The sequence below is a fragment of the Eptatretus burgeri genome, chromosome 12 (genome assembly GCF_056783735.1).
Source record: "Eptatretus burgeri isolate ZD-2024b chromosome 12, Ebu_testis_v1, whole genome shotgun sequence".
Lineage (NCBI taxonomy): Eukaryota > Metazoa > Chordata > Myxini > Myxiniformes > Myxinidae > Eptatretus > Eptatretus burgeri.
This window is the reverse complement of record NC_140972.1, coordinates 20,034,872-20,054,871: the sequence shown is the minus strand read 5'-3', so window position 1 is coordinate 20,054,871 and position 20,000 is coordinate 20,034,872. Positions and strand designations below refer to the sequence as shown.

At 43.0% G+C, this 20,000-nt stretch overlaps 1 long non-coding RNA gene across 3 annotated transcripts in view; it reads left to right on the top strand.

The window, feature by feature from the left end:
* The window catches only part of LOC147015206 (uncharacterized), a 22,273-nt gene that overhangs the window by 1,147 nt on the left and 1,126 nt on the right, over positions 1-20,000 (top strand). Inside the window, exons 1-2 of one of the 3 annotated variants that reach the window (XR_015050241.1) lie at positions 1-414; positions 4,681-5,128. The exon at positions 1-414 is cut by the window's left edge and continues 1,109 nt beyond it. This is a non-coding gene — a long non-coding RNA (uncharacterized LOC147015206). Of the gene's footprint in view, positions 5,129-20,000 lie in introns of all 3 variants that reach the window. The other 2 variants (XR_015050240.1, XR_015050239.1) reach the window with 2 other exon arrangements.

The window sequence follows — 20,000 nt, the reverse complement described above, 5'->3', positions numbered from 1 at the left end:
TTTACATCGGAACAACTCCTCTTTCTGGAATGCACTGGACTCTCCTGAAGGACTTTGTGTTACCTTGAATGATGATGATGATGATGATGATGATGATGATGATGATGATGATGATGATGATGATGATGGAACAGAACGGACTAACATATCTGGAAGGAATGTGAAGCAACATAAAATTTCATGTCATCTTGTGGAAGATAAGAAGTATTTTTTATTTTATTTTTTTATTTTACTGATGGAGGTAGTTTATCAACATGACAAGAAAACACATGAGAAAACCCTTTGGAAGAGAGAAAGGAAGTGAAAATTTGGTAAAAGTCACTCGAGAGTTGTGCGTAAAGACTTGGAGACGCTGCACCCATCTTGTGGAAGGGTGGTGCTGTCCGTGACATTTCTGGATGTCTTCGTACTCAGGTGGGTACACAATTCTAATGGGACACACATCACTGCCAATTGATATCACTCTGTCTGATTTAATTATTTTCTTTACAGGGATGCATCATTTCGAACCATTTTTGCTTATGTCGAGAAAATGTTCCCTGAATGTGTTGCCATTTACCTTTTTTTTTACATTTCAATTCCTTTCAAACAGATCCACTTAAAAACCCAGTAGTCTGAGATGTGCTCTTCACAATAAATACATTTAAATCTCCTGTCAAGTATTCTGCTCAAGAATGCTTGATATTCTAATTTTTAGCTTTGGGTATCCTGTTTGGTGTTCCAATCTGAGCAATTCCCTCAAGGTGCTCTGTCATCTCTTACTACAGCTCGTATTTGAGCCTTGGACACTATAAGACGAAGAATGATTATAGATTATTCCTTCTTCGTTCATATGCGGCGGAGTAGCATCATTGGTTGAGGGCGCGGCTGTGCCGCTGATGCGATGCCCTCTGCCAGTTTGGGGAGGAATTTGTAATTTGGTTCAGGGTGCCAGCATCAGCTCGCTTACTCTTCGCTAAGGACATCGTGGTATCTTGAACATCCACCAATGAATACTGGTGGATGGGACGCCAGTTTAACGTTCATCCGAGGGACAGCATACACATTGATGAATCAGCCTGCGAGTGAAACACCAGGATGACAGTTTATAACTGGGTAGGGATTGGAACACAGGCTGCACAGCTTAGATGTGTAAGTCGTACATCCAGACCATCCCGTTAGCACCCTAGAGTGACAAGTTGGACATAATATATCGTATAACGTCAAAATATTACTTTATTCCACATGTCAAAATATTACCACCACAGGCAGATCGGTGGTCTTTCTGTCTTCTACTGTCTCCTCTCCGGTCTCGCCCCACCCCCCCTCCTGCTGTGTCTGTGATTTGTCCCCACCATATTTCCATAGGACGCTCAAGGTCCGCCAACAACCCCCTTCTGGTAAAACTACCAAAATCACGAATCACTGCTCACCTTCAATCTTTCATTCCTTTTTCCCCACCTTTGGAATAAACTCCCTCAGTCTGTTCAATCATATTCTTCCCTCCAGGCTTTCAAAACAGCTGTTCACCACCACCTCTTATCATCCCCCATCCAAATCCTCGATCTTTTCTACCCCCGTTCATCCACTCCAAACTCACCTCCTTCAAATTCCCTGTTTTCCTTCCTGAAAGTCCCTGTAATGTCCATCTTGTATTCCCCATGTTCCCCACCCCATCCCTCTCCCTTCCACAGATCTCCTAATGTCTCTGTTCCCCACTGTTTTGTCCTTCCCACACCCACCTCTCTTGTCTCATGCCCCCCTTGCTGTGCGTTCTACGTTAGCTCTCATATGAGCCTCGACAAGGTATACAAATTTTTTTTTTATTATTTCTTTATTTCAAAGAGGAGACCCTTATCATATAAGCTAGTGCTGTGCCTTGCTTTATCCATGTAGCACTGAATGAATTAACAGTAGCATTTTAAAACCACAAGGGCACTCAGTAGAGGGCATACCTCTGCCACGTAATGCCTGATCCACGACAACATAATGTCCACAACTTTTTGAGACATCCTGTACACAAACAGACAAACAAACAGACAGAAAGGGGTGAAAACATAACCTCCTTCACCTTCGGTGGCGGAGGTAGTAATAAATCCTACTCGGCAATAAATTATCTTTTCTTTCTGTACTTGGAAGTGTTGTACTTGTTTCTGGTCCTTTACAGACACTGAAACACACTTCAGCTGGTGTTCGACCCATCAGCAGAGCAATGCTTGAGCACAAAATATAGTTGAAAGACTTGGTTGTTGGTTTTACTGCATTCAGCAACAAAGCTCAGCTGATATCGGCTCAGCTGATGATGGTAGCCATGCCAACAATTTTTCCTCATTCTTTTCTTCAGTTCTCAAAGGATTTGCAAACTAGAGGCGGTGCATGTTTGATGAGGCTATCGTTTGATGGGTTTGGACGTCGTCGTCATGGCACCTACCAAGATCCATTAGGCAGAGACAGCTGCATCTGGGATGCATCTGGGTGCATGAGCTGCATCTGCATCCCTTTCCCCTGGAGTGTTGGCGAGAGAGTCATTCATTGAGAAAAAAGTGGAATGCTGGTGGCGGAGAGAGGATGAGAAGTAATTTCCATCTGCAAAATGTAATTTATTAATGGCAAGGAGTTAAACAGCAGAATAATTTTGAATTTTACACGTGATCTAAGGCTCTTCAACTCTCAATTTGAAAAGGTGATAACTGCTGAACAAAGCATGATCTCGATTTCGTCCCACTAATTAATATGTACGCATCCTGTGGATACTCAGACCCACTGAAGAGAAATTTCTTTGTAATCAGAAAAAAAGTATTTGGTTGATGACAGTGAAACAAGCAGGGAGTGCTCTACTGGTTCATGACTGATCAGAGAGATGGCGCTAGAGGATTGAACCATTGAGCAATTAGCCGGTAGGTGACCGAATGAAGAGTTCCGTTTCCTCTTGTCAGGGGTGAGTGACAATACGGTGGACACTTTTAACCGTATCAAACGATTTATGTGGTTCTTGCAGTGGTTTATCGACAATTTTATTTGAAAATTCTTGAAAATGGCAACACAAACTCAGAAGTGGCTTTTATGAAGTTCTCAGGAAGATGAATCATTGTTCTATAAGAGAACACTGATTACATAATAGATAGGGTGCACATATAAGGTCCACCCAATATTCTGGAGGTGTGTGTGTGTGTGTGAAGAAGGCACACAGGTAGATGTGTGCCAATGTGTTCAATGTATGTGTGCATGAGCACTGTCGGGTTAGCATCTGATAATGTTGACCCCTTTGTTTTGTTGGAGTATGAGGATTAAAGGTGGGCCTGGTTTTTCTCACTTTCAGACCAAGAATGGCAGCGAGACATGCTTCAGCACATTTTACGTAACTTTAAAGGTGGATGGAGCTCGGTTATGTTTTCACTCCTGTCTGTTTGTTTGTCTCTCTGTAAGCAGGATATCTCAAAAAGACAGATTTGGAGGAAATTTGGCAGACAGGTTGGGCGTGTGACCAGGATCAATTGATTCGATTTCGATGAAGATCCAGATTCGGATATGAGAATGTTTTAATTTTTTTAAAGTGATTCTTCACCATTGAGAGATGGGGCCAAAAACGATACATGGCGTAATATTTGAAAACGTAGTGGACGGATTATGACAAAACTTGGGAGATGAGTTGGGGACGTGATAAGAACAAGCCGATTAGAATTTCAAGGATCTCAAGGAGATGGGGATGGGCCAGACGGAGGCCCCTGGAGTACCGGCGGAAAGTGGACGCAGCGACGCGCTGCTCCGGTGCATGCTCCCATACCTGAACTGACCCAATGAGAATTTGGTTAAGATCCGGCTTAGCAGTGGGATACAAGATGTAAACTATTCAGTCTGGTGGGGGTATGCGATCGACTGAGTGCCGTTCCAGTTTGCCCATGCACCTGAAGCGAAAAGGGAGGCTAAGCAATTGGTTCAGGTCCATCCATCCGTCTTATCAGTTTATGATCGAGGAACAACTTATTCAAATTGAATGTTACATTTTGAACACGAATTGGAACATGAATAGGAAGACAAGTTTCTTGTTTTGCCGTAATTTGGCTCTGGATTCGTCCCGACTGCACATGCATAGAGGAGTGAGCGGCGCTGCTCACTGAGCACAGAGAAAAGAAATAAATAATTGTTTTACTCTGTCTGCTTGCCCAGCAATCAAACAAAATTGTAAATCGTTCCAAACAGGAAATTTACTGTTTTTAAGGACGTTATAAAGGACACAAACAACTGGCACAAAGAACTAATGTAACGTGTTAGAATGGGTGATCGAATAGACAATGGGTAAAGCAGCGGTATAACCAATAATTTATTTATTTATACACATTTAAACCTCTTTAAACCTTTATTTAAATTAAAATATATACTCGAACACTGTAGAACACAAATCGCCTTCACAATACTTCCAAGAAGCAAGCTATACACCGATATATTGCATGAGAGGACGTGGCATGTGGGACGATAAAGAAGAGTCCATCAATATATCCGTATGTATGATTCCGATTGACGCTGCATTTTATTTCAGTCATGCTGAACATCCGGATTTTTTATACGATCTTTAAAGTTATTATTTAATTAAAATTTAAGTGCAGTATTTACCTGAATACCGCGTTTGGTATTGTGTTCTATGAACTCTCCAGTTAAGAATCTATCATACTTGCAGCTAATGATTTTGTACGGTATGTCCAGACTGCAAATGTGACATCAGGGCTTTATTACCCCCAAGCCTGTGGATACTAAGGTACACACATACTTAGTCACATCATTAAATGTGAATGCTCTGTACTTTTGCATATTTATAGCTCATTCGCGGGTGGGTTTCGGTGCCAACTTTTGCAAACATTTGTCTTATATGAGCCGAATTAGCCACAGTGACCTTAGAGGGTATTTATGATAAAATGAAGTAACAAACATTCATCTTTATCTGTCTAAAGTGAGTTATCATGTGTTCTCCAAGGTAGGCTGGGAATTCCAATTGAATGTAGTGGCTGATATGACTCCTTTCTGCGACGTGGCAGCCACTTCTAAGTGCCAGGAGTGTTATCTGGAGGTTGATTTGTCATGTCACTTGAACTACCACAAATAATGCCTGTCCTGAGAGTGACATCAGACATGCAGTGAAGACATCTCCATGCAGGTGAGATTTGAAGGTATATTATGCCAAATGGTGTGTTCCATGGTGACATTGCTTGTGATACGATGGTGGCATTGCATGCTAATGATTGTGTGGCCATTTAATACATTTCAGTTGCAGCTCATGAAACAGCTATCAAACCAATTGGGGAACACCGAAACAGCTTATCAGGAAGCACAAACCTTTAGATTATCTTTTGCGTGCCACACCTGTACAGGTGAACGGAAAGGAAATATGCAGGGATATTAAATCACAACTGTTCATTCAATTGTGAAAATGGTATTAGTCCAGATTTGGCCAGAAGTATAACTTGGATCATGTTAGTTTTGTACCAAGTGCAACTGCAACTGTAACTCCACCGCAAGGACAGGGTAAAGTGTAACTCCACTGCCAGGACTGGAACCAGGCCGATAAAACCAGAGGAGACAATTGCCATGTAGAGACACGAAGGAGTCAGGGACGTCCTGTGGGAGTAAGGATTCTGTTAAACAGATGATGCAGTGACCTGGATTGTTTATCAGCAGAAGCCTGGATTGGGAGATCTGTCATGTTGTAGTAGAGGCATCCGATGTTTGAAGCCCACACCGTTATGGACAGGGGAGGAGATGCTGTTGGCAGGGTGCAGGAATGTGGAAAGGAGCTAGGAGAGGGGACAGGACATGGGAAGTTGAAGCTAGGAGAGTGCAGGGTGAGGGCGAAGCTTGGACAATGTGGGATGGGGGGAGGGGCAGACCTGGGAGGGGGACAGGATGTGCAACGAGTGGGGGTGAGGTGTGGAGGGGAGCTGTATGGGGGATGAGACTCGGAGAATCTGAGAGGGGGCAGTGAAATGGGAGAGGGCAGAGTGAGGGGAAAGATGGAAGGAGGGTGGGGTGAGGGGTGGATTGAGGGGGATGATAAAAGAGGGGACTTGAATTGTGGGGATGCTGAAGAGGGGGACAAAGAGAAGGGTTTGGGTTTGGAGGACTCGAGCAGTAGGAGAGATGGGGGAGGGTACTAACATGGAGGGGGTTGACACCATTAATGGACATGAAGGGGAATTGATGGTCATGTAGAGACAACCTTTGCAAACTGGTCTTCTCAAGATTGGATGTACAGAGACAGATATCATGAGAGGGGTGAAATGAATGGTTGTTGAAGGCACGGAGCAAAGTGCAGTGGAAGAAAGTTGTGTGTTCTATCTGTTTCATCAATTGCTACTTTTTTGATGGGGGTTGGGGAAAATGTTTTAAACGAGGAATTAGCATTCAAGGACATTCACACTTCTCAATGTATGGTGGTTTTTGAAAACTTCCAATCGTAATATTAATGGTACATTTGTCATAAGGGTGAACGGTACCCATGTATTGAACCTAGATATCACCATTACCTCTGAAAGTCACTCAGTTTACTTAGCAGGACAACCATTGATTACCTCCACCACAGAATGTGGATGGAGGTTATGTTTTCACCCCCGTCTGTCTCTGTCTGTGAGCAGAATATCTTAAAAAGTTGTAAACGGATTCGGATGAGGTGGTTTATTTGGATTTACGAGTGCTTGAGACTGAGCCTTCAGGGTTGTTGAGAGTCGGAAAAGATGACTCATTGAAGAGGTGCTTGGGCAAAGACTGGAAGGCATGACTGCTGCTGGGGAGAGAGGAGAACTTATCAGAGGCCTGCTTGATCGGGGCGGCTTTGGGGCACAATGGGGGGGGGGGCACAATGACTGATCTGAAGGTGAAGCTTTTCATGCTGTGAAAAGGTGGTTTTTCAAGGAGACAGATGAAGAACAATGATGGTAGAACGACTTGTGGGACGAGGCTTTTCTGCAATTGGATGAGTGGGGTATGAAAGGAGACATACCTACAATGATGATTTCAGCGATTTGGTCCGTTACATGGAAAGATCAGCAGAGAAACAGGAGTCTTGCCAGGGGTTGTCAGCAAGAATTGGTGAAGGTCATCCCAGTTGGATGCCATTATGCCAAGTATGCAAGAGCTCGACTGAGAATGATACTGCTGGAAAGGATGGCAGGTGGTAATGAGGCAGTGGTCAGAGGATCCAACAGGTGCAGCAACAAGGATATTAGTGTCCAGATGAGGTATCCAGTGAACGATCCAGAGGGATGGAGTTATTGGAGGAACGATCAGGAAGGCGCGTGCGTTCAGAGATGAGTTGGCAGAGTAAAAAGTGATGATGTACTGTAATTCCATCTCTCCAAACTATCTCTGCAGAGAAGATAGTTTCATCGATACTTTTCACATTTACACGTTTCTGCAGGCATATTCTTTTCACTGATGAACCTATTCCTATAATATTGGTGTCCAATTACAACAACTTGGACAACTCTGCATGATCTGTTTTGTCACATTACTGCCTGGAGGGCTTTTACGTCTCCCAGCATAACAAGGCACTTTTCAATACTTGTTAGGAATCCACAAAATAATGATGTTCAAGTAAAACACCATTTAAACTAGGGGGGGGGGGAGCACTCGGTTGAGTGCAAAACCTCCGCTGCCAATACTGCAAGGTCACTCAAGTGAACCTGATATCCTATTCATTTAATTTGACGTCAACAGTGCTCACCCAGTTATAGTTTGCAACTTTCCCTTTTACTTTTAACTTTTACATACTCAATTAATTCGTCATAACTAGATTCATTGAGACAGAAATTGATTTTACGTGGGTATATCCACCTGAAGTTCCAAAATCAGCCACAATTATAATTTTGGCATGTTTTTTTTGTTGGAAATCATTTAAAACACGTATAAATGCAAAAAAAAAATCAAATATTTTTTCAAAATGGCCAAAACGGATCAGACTCTTCTGAACCACGATTGAATAAACTAAACTCGATCAACGCGCATGTAGAAATGGTCAAAAAAATAAAATCGAAATTTTTTTGAAAAAAAAGTTGCAAAATTTTGTTTTTTTTTCTCTAACAATTTTTTTTTGGGGGGGGGAGGGGGTTGGAAATCACTTCAATCATGTAGAAATGCAAAAAAAAAAAAATTCAAATATTTTTTCGAAATGGCCGCCATAGCGGCCATATTGGACTTTGGACCAAGTCCAAAATCTAATGGCATGATCCTTGGACCATACCTTATCCCCCCACCAAGTTTCGTCGAAATCCGTCGAGTTTTTCCGTAATACTGTTCACAAACAAACAAACAGACAGGGTTGAAAACAGTAACCTCCGTCCATCTTAGATGGCGGAGATTAAAAAACAGAACATCCGGTGATCATCTCAGAGCCCCAACTCAAACCCTACTGAACCAATATGGGACACCTTGGAATGCCATCAAGAGCTAAAATCAACAGCACAATCCAGGACTGAGTAAACGTACACATAGTTTAATGTCAGAGTATTAATGTTAGTGTACCAAGTGTGAGTAACAGTGTCAACCCATTAGGAATCCAATAAACAGGTTGTGAGCAAATAACCTTTCATATTTCCTCACCGTCCAATACTTGTGGTATTACAGCATCATGTGCTCATAAACAGCTCGAAGCAAAGAAATTGACATAAGAAATGAAAACAGCACTACGCTTTCCTTGTATAGGTACACTCACCTCTGAGCTGTCTTGCCTGGGTTTGAATCCCGACACAGCTGCAAGCTCTCATCCTGGTGACTTTCCAGGCAGGGCGAGTTATCAATGTGTGCGACGTCCCTCAGATGGACGTTAAACTGGGCGTCCCATCTGCCGGTGTTAGGTGTTGGACGTTAAAGATCCCATGGTGACCTTCATGAGGAGTAGGTGAGCTATCATCGGCACCCTCAACATATTCCAAATTCCTAACCTCACTTCCTGCATCGGAGTGGTGACCCGACCAGGACTCTAACCCGAACAGCTTCACCAGAACCGACACTCTGCATACAGCATGGAACTCGAATGAATGATTCTCGTATTCCTGCAGTGAACCTATTCTGTGTTTTTTTTTAAATCAAGGCCACGGAAACCTGGCTTTAAAGGCACATGTTGGCATAATGTTGATGTTTGAAAGAAAAGTCCAAAACCTTTTCAGGCCCAAAGAGAAGGGTGACGTATGTGTGCGCTGCTTCACTGCATCAAAGGATTCTGGGACATTGACACAGAAACGAATAAATTTAACAAAACAATGTTTTCGAGTGCACCCAACTGGGCATTGTGATTTGAAAAGACATTATTTTAACGGATGTTTTATTTTCAGAGTTATATTTTGAACTTGAAGACTGTAAATGCGAAATCGTGCTGTTGAAGATTACACGCCGACTCGCCAGTATCGCATGCCAGTGATTCCATTATGCTGTGCATTGGGGGCCATCTGAATAGTTGGAGAATTTTAAATGAGCCCTCGTATCGATCTTCGTTGGCACTTTATCTTGTTACCAAAGGATTCGAACAGCATTTATCGTTTTCTGCCTCCGTTTCCATCTAATTATTTTTAAAGGAAAAATCTGTTCATTGCATTGCACTGTTTCCATCACTGGAATGTCAACCCGGATGCTCATTCTTGATTTATAATTCATCCTTTCTCCAAGAGCTACATTTGATTTTCGGGAAGATAAAGATGAAGATGAATTATTTCTGATCAGTAACATGATCGGATTTGTTTACTCTGCACTTCTTGTGCCACATTGTTCACGCTTCCAGAGCGTTGGTGCTGCCTAAGCAGTCTCCTTGGTGATTGGGCACAATCCTGGATGGGTCGCCACTCCGACACAGGATACCAGCATGCTGGCACTCATTTTGCCGACCTTGGAAGGATGACAGGCAGAGTCAACCCCACCTGGTATTACTTCAACAGCCGAATGGGATTCGAGCTCAGGATCCTAGGATCCCAAGCCCACCACCCGAACCATTAAGCCAACATCAGGCATGTACTGACTTTGCTTTAACCTTATTCTTTCACTTGGTGGTCATTGGCAAAGTGGCTTGGTCACCTTCACATGGTGGATTCTGCTGATCCCTTGAACAGGAGGTGCTTGAGAGAAAATCTACCAGTCCGAAGTTGCCATTCCTGTCCTCAATATCGGCAGATATCATCTGAAATACTTGTACAATGGGAATGTTCTGAGCAGCAGCTACCAACGTCTCAGCATTGTCCACACGATGTTTCCTTTTGCTGACTGTCGCTCACACATGGCACTTCAGAGATACACCGATTCCATCAACTGGGCCCTTATCATGGCAAGTTATGAAGAAATTCCACCTTTTGGTTATCTTTTGCTTCCTCTCTAGTGCTGGAAGCAGTGCAAGAACAAACCGGTTCTTAAACTGAGAGATCACACCAAATGGAAAAGTTTCAACACTTTCTGTAAAATCCTCTAACAGCCTGTCCACAGAGACAACTAGAATGGGATTCGGTAGAGCACATCCTGTAACTCTGCCAGGCAAAACGGTTTACGTTTTGTATCCCACTGATAGGCTGGATCTGCATCTGGACCTGAAGCAAAACCGAATTCGCTTGTTCTTATCACCTACCCAACTCATCCAATCAAGATTTGTCATAACTTGTCCACAACTTTTTAAACTATCATGATATGCACTATACCGTTATTGGCCGCATCTCTCAATTGTCAATCCACAAAATCCACATCTCATTCCACAAATAAGAAACTAGAAAGGCACTTGGTGGAGCGCGTACCTCCGCTGCGTAATGCCTGATCCACAAGAACATATCGGGGCCCCATAGATTTTTGAAATATGATGCGACACAGTACTATATCGTTTTTGGACCTATCATTGATGAAAAATCACTTTAAAAATTAAATAAGTCTCGTATCCAGATCCGGATTTGGATCTTCACCAAAATCGAATCAATTTGTCATGGTCACATACCCAACTTGTGCACTAAGTTTCATCCGAATCCGTCTACAACTTTTTGAGATATTGTGTTATACAGGGTGAGTCAAAAGTAGCACCCGATTTCTGTTTTTTCGGCTGTCAGATTCTTTCTGGGAAGTCATGTTGTTAATAATTGTCTTGCACATTATTAATTTTATCCCAGAAAGTGGATCGGCCGCCGCGCTCCCCAGACCTTACACCTCCACATTTCTTTATTTGGGGGCTCATGAAAGACCTTGTTTATCGTGAAAAGCCTCGTACCATTCAGGAATTGAAGGCTCAAATCACTGCAAAGTTTAAGGAAATTGATATCGAACTCTGCAGACGTGTGTGCCGCTCTGTGCCTGCTCGGCTGCAATTGTGCATCGATCACGAAGGAGGGCACTTTGAAAATTGCAAGTAAAACAGCTTGGTACAGTTCCGTAATAATTTTTTCTTGAATAAATGGTGAGATAAACATGTCATTCATTTATTTCTACCTTCTTGTACACTGTAATACAAATGGCAAACAAACAATCAACTGACAGAAATCGGGCGCTACATCTGACTCACCCTGTATATTGATTTTAGACCGATCTCAAAGGTGAAGAATCACTTAAAAAATTATCAGTTCCGGATGTTCCCCAAAATCGAATCAATTCGCTCTTGTCAAACACCCAACTTGGCATCCAAGTTTTGTCCGAATCCGTCCACAACTTTTTGAGATATTGTGTTATATATCGATTTTAGCCCTATCTCTCAATGGTGACGAATCACTTAAAACATTCTAGTAGTCGGATCCGGATCTGGACCTTCACCGAAATCGAATCAATTCTTCCTTGTCAAACACCCAATGGGTCCACCAAGTTTTGGCCGAATCCGTCCGCAACTTTTTGTGATATCGTGTTATATATCGATTTTAGCACTATCTCTCAACGGTGAAGAATCACTTAAAAAATTATCAGATCCGGATCTTCACCAAAATCGAAACAATTCTTCTTTGTCAAAACACCCAACATGTTCACGTGAAAAATAATTCAACATTGTTTCTATCAGAAATATCCTTTTATTGAGTGTGCAGTTTTCTTTCGTTTCAATCTTTGAAACCTTGTTCCCAAATGCTTCTTTTTGATTTAATCTGCTGATTACTGAGCCATGCATTGGGTTGTCGAGATGTGGATAAAATGGGCAGGAATGCTTACAGCAACACACAACTTTATAAACCCGTAAAAGTATCCCAGCATCGATATTCTGGTTCATTTGAATCTGGATGAAATACTCTCATCAGCCCAGCCTAGCCGCACAAAAGATGGCCATTGCTGACCTCACAATGCGACACAATGAAGGAGCACAGACTGCACCCCATAAGTGAGGCCGCAGCCTAGCAACGCAGCCTTGCTCAGCATAGCTAAAGAAGGCCTGTGTCAAAGTTTAAGGGGACCTCGGAACACTGCACTTAGGGAATGGCAAGGCGTGTACACATTTTATTACTCTCATGTCACGTATGAGGGGCGGTCAACGTCGGGAAAAAATTGCTCTGTCCTTTTTAAGCCATGAGGTTTCATTAAATTCCCCCGCACCAAATTGGCAGTTGTTTCTTTGTATCATTATCTCTAAAAGGACTGGTTTTATTTTTTGCAGGTACAAAGGCACGTGTATATATATATATATATATATATATATATATATATATATATATATATATATATATATATATATATATATATATATATATATATTTTTTTTTTCTGTCGGCCATCTGCTTTGACAGTCACGTGATTTTGTGGTCTCCGGTTTGTGTGCGTTCACACGTGTCGAACTGTGAGTGGCATTGACAAGCTGCAGGTGTACAAAGGGTATTTGTGTTTTTGAAAAAGATATTTTGCTGCAGATGATTGCACCTCGTATCGAACATAATGCAAGTCTGCAACAAACTGAATTCATTGCATACGGTTCGTAAGTTTTCTTCACGCAAACAACGTCAGGTTTATTTTTCCTTCGGCCTCATCCAAACGATCATTCCTAACGGAACAAACTAAGAACAGCAGTTGTAATTGGCAGGTGTGGACATGAATTACCATGGTAACTGAGATAGTTGAAAATTTAATATTTTGTTAATTATCAATAAGCTAGAGACTTGAATAGAGATACACATACACTTGGCATGGGCGACATGGTTCGGCATATGGCATATTCAGGAGCTGACTGAATGGGTCAGCTCTCAGACGTACGTATCCAGAAAAGATGGCAATATCTGTGTTTGTTTGGACCCTTAAAAAAAATCTTAATCATACCTTAATTTGTCCGTGTCACAAAACACCTGCAACTGAAGAGCTCATTCATAAAGTTGTAGGAGCGGAATACTTCTTGAAACTTGATGCCGTCAGGCTATTGGTCTGTAAAACTTAATACCGATAAGCAATGACTTCTTACGTTTCAGGTCCACCTGCTTGGTACCATTTCAAACAATTGCCATTTGGACTTTCCATAAAGTCAGGACATTTGGAAATGGACCGTATTCTCCAGAAAAAAAAAACAAAGCTGTGCAGTTGACATAGCCGATGAGAACACCATCTAACAAAAAATAGCAATCTTTCCATGATTTCCTTGTTAATGGCACCTGTAAGTGTGTGATGCTTCCCCTCAAAGTGAGGAACCTCCTGGCAGTTTTCCTATGAAAATGACAGCAATAACTGATTTTGTAAAATGGCTGTATATTCTGTCTTTGAGGAAAGTCATGCTGTAAATTCCATTCGGAATTTGGCTAATTTAAGGGTACTTGCTCATTAAGATCCAAGCTGCACTTGATCGCATTGTCGGCTCTCATTTGATACCTCGATGCATTCTTATAAAGTTGCAAGTCACCTGAAATAATGTATGCTGCACATTAAATGACCCCAGAATCCACCAGCAAAGCTTTCTAGATGCCTCTCTGTAAATATACAACCGTTAGTCCAAATGGACACCTTCTCCGTGTTGCATCGAAATTGCTCTTGCCACCCTTCCCAGTGAAGTACCGCATCCTGTTGTAATTCAAGTACCCTTGCCATTACCACCATGCTCTGTGCATGGCGTCATTTTTCGGCTCAGGTTACAATTCCGACGCAGGAAGTCAGAGTAGGAATTTGGAATTGGGCCAGGGTGTCGGCGATAGTTCGCCTGCTCTTCAAGAAAGATACTGCGGGATCTTAAAGGTCCACCATCTATGCCGGCAGACAGGAGGCCCAGTTATACATTCATCACGTGGACGGTACACACATTGATGCGTCACTCTGCCTGCGGAATACCAGGATGACAGTTTATAGCTGGGTCTGGATTATAACCCAGGCCAGACATCTCAGGGGCAAGTGCACACACCCCTAGGCTATCCTACCAGCACTCATAATTCAAGTGATTGTCCAAATTTAACTTATAAACTGAAGGTTATATTTTCCTGTGAATATTTTTCTTTACAAACAAGCCTTTCCTCATGGAAGAGCGAAATTGCTTGGTTCGGCCAGTGCACATCATTTGGGTTTTGTTCTGTGCATTGCGTAAGGTTCATGGAGGAGCTTGCACCTACTGTACAATGTATGTCGGATAACAACAGTGTCATTTTACTTTAATTACAAGGATGTAAGTAGAGAACGGACAAATCGATGAGATATGGCTTACAGAATTTAAACTTGGAATCCTACCATCATGAGATTCCGTGTTTTGATGGGTGTAGCAGACAGGCCAGCTTGATATCATTTAATTCCATGTTCCGGCAGTGCACACATGCAACACTGTTCTGATGTCCGTCACATTGCCAACATGCATGCCATAAACACATGAGACATATACATGAACCAGGCTTAACATGACGGTTCGATGGACACACATTGGATGGACTACCTGCAGGAATCTGTGGCCTTGAACCCTCTTTGTACGTTACAACAAAGCATTTGTGCAAAATGAGTTATAGCAATGACGTCACCGGAAGTTGATGTTGAGTTGCCTGAGAAGGTGTCCATGTGTTGTGTAAGTGCCAACGCTGGTGTGAAAGAGTAGCGACTACCGTACACCCAAATGTTGGGATATTTGGCCATTCACACAACCGCTTCCTTGCTCGCCGCTCAGCATTTAAAATGATAGAGCACAGACATGTACAACCATACGTTGGCGACCATAGTGCAGGCTTTGATGGGACAAATGGCCTTCTCAAGCATTGAAGTTCCTTGTCAGGATCTCATCTATCTATAACTCCAGCAATGTGTGTGTGTGTGTGTGTGTGTGTGTATGACCGCTGTTTCTTGACAACCACTGGTCCGATCTAATTGAAACTTGCCAGGTATATTGCTGGGGACCTGAGTATGTGCCTTTTCAAGGTTTGATATTAATCGGACAAGTGGTTCCCAAGTTATGGCCATTTATCTACCAAACCAATGACAGGACACGTTGCTGCGAAGGCGTGGCCGATGGGGAAAGGTCGCCTTAGTTACCAATGACAGGACACGTTGCTGCGTAGGCATGGCCGATGGGGAAAGGTCGCCTGAGTTACCAATGACAGGACACGTTGCTTGGCGTTTTGTACCCACAGTATCTATCTTCTATCTATCTATAATTCCAGCAATCTCTGTTTGTTTGCCTTTGAAAAGGTTTGAAATTAATCGGACAAGTGGTTCCCAAGTTATGGCCAAGTTAGAGCGCGTTCCCCATTACGGGTTACAACGTATGGACTTTCGGATAGTGGTGACTTACTGTTTTATAATAATTTCTCGATTTCTTATACGCATTTATAGATAAACAATGCCTCAATCCAGTCGTCGTTTATGAGAGCGAAGGAACGCCCGTGTAGTTGTCTGAAAGTTTTTTGTTTTTTTTTGTGCGTACGGCCACGCACGTATGGCCACGCACGTATGGCCACACAAGAGCGAAGGAACGGCCTGTGTAGTTGTTGTTTCTGGCACGCGGTTTGAAAGTTTTTATTTTTTGCACGTACGGGCATGCACTCGTATTAATAATGGGAAGAAAATGAAACGGGATACAGGAACAGGGTCTTTCAAAAAGGACAGTCCATCTTTCTTTGGTTATAATCTTTAAACATTGTGATGTGGAGTGGACGACATGGCAACACTGTGATCGTCAGAGTGGGGAGTTCATGGCATGTTGCGTGCATCATCCTACTCTTTCAGTTACAGTCATGGCGTCCGTCGTACAGTGTACAACAAAGTGTTTTTATCGTCGAGCGTTATTATTAGACCAAAAGTGTTGTTCAGACACAGCGAGATGTTTGTGAACAATTCAACTCCAGACGTACACCCTACAGGTCTACGATTATCAGCCTGATCAAGAGATTTGAAAGTACAGGTGACCTGAAGGTGAAGGATAATGTGAAAGGAGTTGTCGGCAGAAAGAAGTCGGTTCACATGGAAGAAAATGTCGCTCGTTTTCACGAAGCGCTCGCTCGTAGCCCTGACAAATCCATAAATCGTTTATCGTAGACTCTGTCTTTGTCTGCATCATCGACACCGAATCGTACGACAAGACGTTAAACTTTTTCCTTGTAAGATTCAAATGCAGCAAACGTTAAGCGACAAATCATAAAGGTCGCCGGCTGGGCCACACACTGTTGACGTGGTGTTGGATTACTTGAATAGTCGTTTTGGACACCGGGTCATTTCGAATCGGTATCCCGGTCGCTTTTGGATATGGGTGGAGCTGGCCTCCATACTCACCGATCTCAACCCATGCGAAGACTTTCTATGGGGATATTTGAAGGATCGGTGCTTTGGAAACAATCCACACACCACTGACAAACTGAAAAATGCAATTACTGATTGCTGTGCGCAGCAGAACTGTTGAAACGTTGTTGGTGGTTGTACAGAATTTCGCAGCTCGTCCTCAGATGGTCGTACAAGAGGAAGGTGCACATTTTGAAAATGTGTTCACGTGAGAAAAAAAATTCCTGACTTTGGACTGTATTCTAATATACTTTTCAACAATGTAAGTAGCTTGGTGTTGGCTTAGTGGTTAGGGTGGTGGCTGGGGATCCTCGGGTCCTGAGATCAAGCCCTGTTTCTAGTGAATTAACACCAGGGGGTTGACTCAGCCTGTCATCCTTCTGAGGTCGCTGAAATGTGCACCAGTATACTGGTCATTGGGGCACTGCATCAGTGACATAGCTGTGCCTCTAACCAATGATGCAACCAGCAGACAAAAAGGCAGCACACGATGGGAGCCATGATTTAAGTACAATTTTTCAGAAAATGTAAACATTTGATGATGTGGCGTCCTTTTTGAATGACACTGTTCATGGTATACATGTATGACATGGGTGTTATACATGAGGCTTTGTGCACCTTTATTTATCACTTAGTTTATTTTATTTTTATTTACTTTAAATGTGGCAGATTTCAGTGAAGTATGGATGAGGAAAGAGTGGGGCTATATCCTGTGGAAAATGAGACAGGAGCAATAACCTGGAGAAATTCCACAAAATGTAAAATGTCGCTTCAGGACCTCAATGCTCCCTCATCACCTCTCTCTCTCTCCTCTCCACCCTAACCCTCTCTCCTGCTTCCCCCCTCCCCCATCCTCTCTCTCCTCTCCTCCACCTGTCTCTCCCCTCCTCCCGCTGCACCCCACTCTCTCCTCTAGACCTTCGACCCCTCTCTCTCCATGCCCTCACTCTGTCCCCTGACCTGCTGCTCACTCTGCCTCCTCCCTTCCCTCACTCTGCCCCCTCCCTTCCCTCACTCTGTCTCCCATCCCTCCCCTCACTAATTCCCCCTTCCCCTCACTCTGTCCCAATCCCTCCCTTCACTCATTCTCCCCCCACCCCCACTCTTCCCTCACTCTGTCCTCACTCACTCTCATCACTCTGTTCCCCCTCCGACTCATTCTGTCCGCCCTCCTACTAACTCTGGACCCCCTCCCTAACCTCACTCTGTCGTCCTCCTAATAACTCTGTCCCCCCTCCCTCTCCTCGCTCTGTCCCAAAGCCGGGTGTTGGCTTAACGGTTAAAGTGGCTGGCTTAATATCTTCGGGTTGAGTTTGAGCCGCTGTTGTGCTGTTAAATAACACCTGGTGGGGTTGACTGAGCCTGTCATCCTTCCGAGGTCGGCAAAATGAACACCAGCTGACTGGTAACAGGGGCACTGCATCAGCGGCATGGCCACACTCCCAGCAATGATGAAACCTGCAGCCACAGACTGCAAATGAAAAAATAATAATAAAAACTAGATGACGATGCAAAGTTCAGCCGGTTGAGACGACCCAGAAGCCTTTTCTTGTTGCCTTTCTCGCGATTGTACATTGCCCCTTCCGATTCCATCTCCAGGCGATGCATGACGTCGTCACCGAGGTGCCTGGTGATGACGTGCACCGGAAGGGTGTATTCAGTTTTCACTCCGTTTATTTGTGTTTGTCTTCTTTCCTGTTTGTTTGTTTGTTTGTTTGTTTGTTTGTTTGTCTGGGTGATATCTCAGCCATCCTTTGGGCCAGGAAGCTGAAATTTGCGCACAAGAGTGAAGACAATCAATCAATTATTGCGCACCGCTCCCTCCCATTTCTATCTCCATGTGCTGCACAGCGGCATTGCTGGGCGCTGAAGGCACCACGACAATGTGGCACACTGGAGGATATATTATTTATTTATTTGGCATGGAGACAGTATATGCCTGGTGTTGGCTTAATGGTTAGGGGTGGTGGGCTTGGGATCCTCACATCCTGAGTTCAAATCCCACTTGGCTGTTGAATTAATACCAGGTGGGGTTGACTCAGCCTGACTTCCTTTTGTGGTTGGCAAAATGAGTACCAGGTTGCTGGGATGATGAAGCCATTCAAGTATCCTGTGTTGGAGTGGTGGCCTGTCCAAGATTGTACCCAATCGCCTGGAAGATTGTTTTGGCAGCACTGATGCTCTGTGGAGAGGATGGTCCCAATGGATGGATGGGGGTAGTGTACTTTGAATGCACCTCCACTTGTTTGTCACCTGTTTATTCTTACAAATGAAAACAACTTTTGCATTCAGAAATGTCACATGCATTTGAGGACCATTCAAGAATTACATAATGCATGGAGAGGTGTGGGGGGGGGGGGTATGTCTGAGCGTGACAATGCTACAGGGGGGACAATGTGTTTCCAGTGCAGTTACTTAACGCTAAATAAATTAATGAAAACTTTGTTCCAGGCACACTTTATTTTAGAAGTATTTGATGATGCACATGATTCAATACATTAATGATAAAAGCAAATCGCTTTGTTTAAACATCGTCTTCCCATGGAGCTGGTGACAAGAAAAAGTGATGTCACTTTCCTGAGAAGACATTTTATTTCAGACATTCAAATCCTTTAAATTGTTCGATTTTATGAAAACATGTTTTTATATCACCAAGATATGTACAATAAATGTTATAAAGTAATAATCTAATGTAAATTGCAAAAGTACAAAATTAATATTGCAGGTTTGACGACTATTCCATCATTGCTTTTCCCACAGACACTTAATCTAATTCGCAAATGAAAGCAATTGAACATATTTGGAAATGATTACATCACTCCGAGAGAGGAATGAGTCCAATTATATAATCACAGGGATTCCGACTGCTGCCTAATCTTAATGACGGTATACCACACTGTACCTCCTGTACTTTTTACCTGCGACATGTCTGCAAGAGCTTTGCGTGGTTATTTCTCACTTGACTCCACCCACCATGGCACCCAGATAAAATGATATGGCTGCCTTCTTGAGCCTAAGATATCAGGCCTGGAGGCCTCTGCTGATTATATAATGTCAGGGTTTGTTGCATCAGATTTTAAATGGCTTTGTTTGGTTCGAGTTTTACTCATGATGAGGGACCTCGAAAAATCTAATCACATGTCGAATAATAGTAAGGTTAAATTAAGCCCGTCAGAACACATGGTATGTCTGAATGCACGGCAATCAAACGTTATGTAACGTGAATTACTAAAAATAAATAAAAAGCATCACTTAGTTTTTGAATGGTCCAATGTTGTGGTTAAACAATCAGTGACCGTGTGACAAATGATCTCATTCAGATATAACCGTGGCGGAGGCTGACATGGATGCTCGATGTTGAGTTAATTTTTTAAGAGTGCTTG